Source organism: Hyaena hyaena, unplaced genomic scaffold (assembly GCF_003009895.1).
Source record: "Hyaena hyaena isolate Hyena2069 unplaced genomic scaffold, ASM300989v1 scaffold_830, whole genome shotgun sequence".
Taxonomy (NCBI): Eukaryota; Metazoa; Chordata; class Mammalia; order Carnivora; family Hyaenidae; genus Hyaena; species Hyaena hyaena.
In genome coordinates, this window is record NW_024081455.1 from 770,594 (window position 1) to 777,270 (window position 6,677).

The 6,677-nt window shown below is 42.3% G+C and overlaps 1 pseudogene; it reads right to left on the reverse strand.

Moving 5' to 3' along the window:
- Positions 1–784: 784 nt before the first annotated feature.
- Positions 785–1,432, reverse strand: LOC120221907 (annotated as a pseudogene).
- Between the last annotated feature and the right edge of the window lie 5,245 nt (positions 1,433–6,677).

The window sequence follows — 6,677 nt, forward strand, 5'->3', positions numbered from 1 at the left end:
TTTTCTAAAGGAAACAATGTATGATAACCAGGGAATACAGAAAACTTCATGTATTTTACAATATGATAACCATTTAAACCTTTATCCGTATACAGCAGGATGTAGGTCATCTCTAATGAACTTGCACATTTTCAACAGTTTATTCTACTGTGAGTTCTTGAGTTGTTTTAGATATACAGCTTTTTATTGAACAAATATTACATTGCATATCTAGATAAGACTTAGTACATTGAAATGTTTGAAAAATATTTTTTATGTTTATTTATTTTGAGAGAGAGAGAGAGAGAGACAGCAGGGGAGGGGCAGAGAGAGAGGGAGAGGGAGAATCCCAAGCAGCCTCTGTACTGTCAGCATAGACCCTGATGTGGGACTCGAATTCACAAACCATGAGATCATGATTTAAGTTGAAGCCAAGTGTTGAACGATTAACTGACTGAGCCACCCATGTGCCATGAGATGTTTTAAAAATATTTATAAATTTGTTTTTGATATGCAAAAGCAGTTGGCAATAATTTTACAGCATTTGATTTTATAGAATTAAAATTTCACACAGCACTCATTTTGATGTTTAAAAAAATTCACAGAAAAAATACAAATGACGCAGCCTGATTGTATGGTACTGTTATTTCCAGTTTCTAGTTCTGGTCATTCAAACCTTCATGAACAATTCATTACCTGTACATTTATAAAGGCAGCTCACATGATTTGCCAAGAAAACCTTCAGGCTTCATGTTATTTACCAAAGAATTCAGTACAGCAACAAAAGACAACCCAGTGTGCAAATTTACAGACTAACTTGCAAACTGACCAGTCTCTGTGATCCAAACTGCATCAACCTTTCAAGGTGCTAAAGTTCCATATCACTGTGAGCCTCCCTTTCTACCCACAGAGGCTCCACGGTCTTTGACAAGGCTCAAACAATGTGAGGCCGTGTGAAAAGTCACCGACTTCATCTTCAGTCCTGTGAATATTAATACTGGAGAGGTTATCTTAGAGACTGTCAATACTTGGGAATGCATCCAAACAGTAGGTCTTCATGGTATCAGGAAAAGCGTCAGACATTGCCGAGGTCAAAGGAGAATGGAGAATAAGGGCAGCACTCATACACCAAGCAGCAAGATCCACAGATGGTACTGTCCCTCTCTAATTTGGCCATATAGAACCACATTTTCAGGGCATACCCATATCTTGTCCTAAGAGCAAGCCAAGCAGCTTCTATATCTTCATAGAGGTTCTCTGATGGTTTCCCAGAACTTATGCTGTCCCAGAATAATCCTATGTGAACATATTACAATTACTCCGTGATCCCAGTGCTATGTAAAGCTGCTCATCTGCCCAAATCAACATCACTTCCATGTGAGAAGAGTAAAGTGTACAACACACAAGCGCAAACATGCAGACAATTCTGTTGCTTTTTACTGGCTCTAGTCATGAAACACTAGTAGCATCTCTTTGTTTGAAGGAGTGCTGCCAGTCTGCTGCTTGTGATGAGTGTGAAGTCTGGAAGCTTCCACATTCATCACACGTCAACATGACGTTGGATCATGTAGCAAAAATGCTAATTTTAAATCCATTTTCCTGTGGAAGGCAGACAGCAGAGGAGGTCACATAGTTCACTAAAGGAGAGATTATGCTTCTGCAACTGAGGTGTCAGGAGGAAAGGGCAGGGAGGCAGCATCTACCCACGCGCAGTCATCCACAAGGTGTGACCCACGCTGCAGCCACTGTCACCACCCCTCTTCTGGCACAGCAGACACCTCCCAGACACAGCCAGGTCTTTCTTTACCCTACTCTCCTTTCTCTGCTCCTCCTCAGCCTCCATGGTGTTGCTGGCTCTCATGGTGGGAGGAGGAAGACAGGGAACCCGGAGGGGGGGTGGGCAGAACTCTCACTAAGGCAGGAGTTGGTTGCTGTTTTAAATATTTTTAAATAGTTCACTTGTGATTTCTTTTGGCCCATTGGGTAAGAGTGTGTTTAACTTCCTCCAATTTGTATATTTTCCACTTTTCCTTCGGTTTTGATTTCTAACTGCATCCCATTGTAATTGGAAAAGATAGTTTGTGTGATACCTCCTTTCCAAATCTGTTGAGTCTTAACTTGTGGTCTAACATACGGTGTATCATGGACAATGTCCATGTGCGCTGTAGAAGAGCCTGTGTTCTGTTATTTGCGGGTAGAGTGCTGTGTACATATGTGTCAGATCTAGCTGGTTTCTTATGTTGCTCTAGCCCTGTGCTTCCTTACTTTCTTTCCGCTGGGTGCTCTATCCAGCTTTGAGAATGGGAGAGTGATTCCTTCAGCTACTATTGCTGGTTTCTACTTCTCCCTTTCCTTCTATCTAGTTTTGATTCATAGATTTTGTTGATCTGGCATTCATGCTACAAGTTTACAATTGTCAGATCTTTGTGTCCTATTGAGACTTTTATTAATATTGGCCTCATATCAGTAGAAAATACTCCAGTTTTCTCTTGGTTATTCTGTGCAGGGGATTCCTTTTCCTTTTCACTGTCAAACTGTTTGTGATTTTGGATAAGGTGAGTCTCTTCCCCCCCCCCCCCATTTTCTTTCTTTCTTTCTTCTTCTTCTTCTTTTTAAATAGTTTATTGTCAAATTGGTTTCCATATAACACCCAGTGCTCTTCCCCGCAAGTGCCCTCCTCCGTGCCCATCTCCCCCCTCCCCGCCTTAATACACTCTCATTTCCTTTTGCATATATTACTCCATAGATATTTTCTTTGTGTTTGCCATGGGGATCACATTACACATCTTAAAAGTATAGCCCTCTAATGTGTATTTCTACAAGTTTATCTTCAATAACAGACCAGTCGCATTTTATTTTAGTTTAGTTTTTAATAGTTTATTGTCAAGTTGGTTTCCATATAACACCCAGTGCTCATCCCCACAAGTGCCCTCCTCCATGCCCATCACTCCCTTCCCCTCACCCCCACACCCATCAGCCCTCGGTTTGTTCTCAGCATTCAAGAGTCTCTCGTGGTTTGCCTCCCTCCCTCTCCTCCACTATTTGTCGCCTTCTTCTCCCCCATGGTCCTCTGTTAGTTTCCTCCTAATCCTCCCATATGTGCAAACATATGGTATCTGTCCTTCTCTGCCTGGACAAATCTCATTTTATACAGCTCAGTCCCATCCCTTTGCAGTGATTGATGTCAGAAAATTGCATTTTTTTACAATATCCCAAAACATAGACTGATAATTGTTTTCATGTATTTGTCTGTTAAAAGAAGTCAGAACTAAAAAGTGGAATTACAAGTCATAGTAGTAGCTTTTAGGGGTTTTTAAAAAAATGTGTCAGTCATTTAAATCATGTAGAAAATAAACACTGGAGTTACAAACGAAAGTCACACTAATACTACATTTATAATTGCCCATTTATTTAGCTTCACTGAGGTCAGTATTTCTTCACACAGCTCCAGGGACAGTCCAGTGTCCTTTCATCCTGAAGGATTCCCCTTAGCAGACCTTGCAGGGCAACTACAGTGGTAATGAACTCTCTCAGCCTTTGTTTACCAGAGAATGAATGTCTTCATTTGTCCCTCATGTTGAAGACCCATTTTGCAGAAATAGGATTCCTGCTTGAATATTTTTCTTATAAAACATGGAATATCAGCCCACTGCCTTCTGGTCTCTGGGTTTCTGATGACAAATTTGCTAACTTTTTAAGGACCCCTTGTACACCATGACTCACTTTTCTCTTAGTGCTTTAAGACTCTTTGTCTTTGGTTTTCAACGACTTCATTATAATGTGTCTTGGTTTCGATGCCTTTGTGTTCATCCTCACTGCAATATGTCATTCTTCTTGGATGTTTATATTCATGTTTTTCATCAATTTGGATCAAGTTTTCAGCCACTATTTCTTCAAATAATCTCTCTTACTTCATTCTCTGTCTTCTGTCTGGGACCCCCACAATGCATATGTTGGTCCCCTTTCTGGTATCTCAGTGCTCTCTTAGTCTATGTTCACTTGCTTCAGTGTTTTTCATTTGGTTCCTTAGACTAGATAATTTCAGTTTTCCTATCTTCAAGCTCAGTGATTCTTTGTTCTGTTTACTGTAATCTGCTCTTCAATACCTCTAATAAAAATTTTCATTTCAGTTATGGTACATATCAGCACTGGACTTTCCTTTCAGTTTCTTTTCATGTTTTATATCTCTTTGTTGATATTTCATTTTATTCATAGCTCACTGTCTTCACTTTTTGTGTCTTCCTTTAATGCTTTGAGCAACTTACAGACAACTAACTTAAACTACTTATCTAAGGGTGTCTGGGTGGGTCAGTCGGTTAAGAATCTGACTTGGCCCAGCTCATGATCTCATACTTTGCGGGTTCAAGTCCTGTGTCAGGCTCTGTGCTGACAGCTCAGAGCCTGGAATTTGCTTCGGATTCTGTATCTCCCTCCTTCTCTACCTATCCCCTGCTTACACTCTGATTCTCTTTGTCTCTCAACAATAAATAAACACTTAAAACTTTAAAAAAGTAAGTACAGTACTTGTCTAGTAAGGCCACATTCTGATCTTTCAAAGGGATAGTTTCTGTTTTTGTTTGTTTGTTTGTTTGAATGCATCATATTTTCCTGTTTCTTTGCATACTTTGTGTTTTATTGTTGAAAGCTGGTCATCTCAATCTTATAATGTGGTAACTCCAAAAACCAGGCTCTTCCCATCAGCAGATTTGTTTTTGTTTTGATTTTGATCACTGTAGTCTGTGTGCCAGAAATCAGCCGTAGGTGTACATTTTAGCTCTTCTAATGTCATTTTTCAGCCTATACTTTCCCCTGAGCATGTGTGCATGCTAACTTTCTACATCCCTGCCCTCCCCCTCCACCAGTGATGTTCAGTGAGAATCTGAAAGCAGAGTGGCCATGCCCCTGGGTGGCCAAGGGCTGACAACAAAAGCCCTTTTACCTGCTTAGCCAAGACCTGCCCAGGGTCTCCTTGGGCTACTGCACCAGGACAGGGCTCTACATACACGGGACATGCCTGTTTGGGTCAGGTTTGGCTTGTAAATTGTTTCCCCAAATCTACACTGACTTTGATGTTTCCTCTTCTTTGAGTAACCAGGGACTCTGGCCTTAGAGAAGAAAAAGATCTCTAGGCCATTAAAGTTGCTTCCCAGATCTGTAGCCAGACCCACAATCATGCTGGAGGCTCCAATACACACTGGCACTTTTCACGGAGAGGACCTTGGGCCTAGGAGTCCCTGTCACTTGTTCCTGCTGCTCACTCTGATGCTGGAGGCTGGGACACTGGCTCTTTCCTGCAGTGATGTAAATGCCATAATCTTCTCTCCTGACCACGTCAGGCCCCACTGTCTGCTACCCATAACACTTGAGTCTCGAGCTCTGTATCCATGCTCAAATCTCATTTCTACCCTGATGGCTGACCAAGGGCAGCCAGCCTGGAGCTCCCAAAGGCCTCAATCCCTGTAGCTGAGCCAATGACCTACAACAGGAAAATCCCCTTCCTGAGTCCCAGACATCCCATGGGCATCTGGTGGCTAGGCACTGCCTGTCTATACTTCCCAATGTGATTGAAATGTGAGTGCAGGAGGCCCTGTGCATAGTCCTGGTTGCTTTCTCAGGCAACCAAGACCAGCAAGAAGGCACTAAACTCATGTAGGAGCACGTGCAGATGCAGACACGTGTGTGCAGGACCCACCACACCAAACACCTATACACTTTCTTCTTTCTAGTCTCCAAGTAAATTTTTAGGAATTCTGGGCACAGCATTCATTCCCTCCCTCCCTCCCTTCTTCCTTCCTCCCTCCCTCCCTCCCTCCCTCCCTTCCTTCCTCCCTTCCTCCCTTCCTCCCTTCCTTCCTTCCTTCCTTCCTTCCTATTTCCAGGTATATTAACTGAATGCCTCTGTGCCAGTCTGTGTGTTAGGCCTGGTAATCATTTAAGGAAACAGACAGAAAATATAATCTCTTAATACTTACAATCTTATAGGAAAGACAGACAATAAATAAAACATGATAATAGTAGTATGTTATAAGGTACATATTTCTGTGACCTATTGCTAGGTAACAAACAATCTACAAATCAAACAACCACCTGTTAGGGACAGCTGAGTGGCTCAGTTGGTTGAGCCTCAGAACCTTGATTTCAGCTCGGGTCATGACCCAAGGGAGTGGGATGTAGTCCTGCGTCATATTCCCTGCTGAGTGTGGAGATTTTAAAATTTTCTCACTCTCTCCCTTTGCCCCTCTGTCCTGCTTTCTTTCTCTCTCTCTCTTTCTTTCTCCCTCTGTCAAATTAAAAAAACAACAACCATCTTTTAATTCCCTTCATTATGTAGGTCAGCTCAGCCCTATGGGCGTCTCTTCTGCTTCACGTGACATGGGCTGGTCTTGTGGAGACCTGTATAGTTCAGAATGTACCAGAAGGTCTCTTCACAAAGCTGCAAGTGGTGGAGACTCAGTGTACTTTGAGGCTGTCAAATGCCTTGTGCTGCCATGTGGTGTTGATCCAGGGCTTGAAGGTCACAAGCCTCTGGGGGAAAAGAGAAACCAGTAGAAGCCCAGTTGGTGCAGAACATTGCTTTGTGTGCTCTCAGGACTTCTCCTTCAGCTGCTCCAAGCTTGGCTCTGCCTTTCTGAGAAGGAGGAGGATAACACTCTCACTTTTTTTATACAATATTTTTTCTTTGTTCTTTCCTTCCTTCC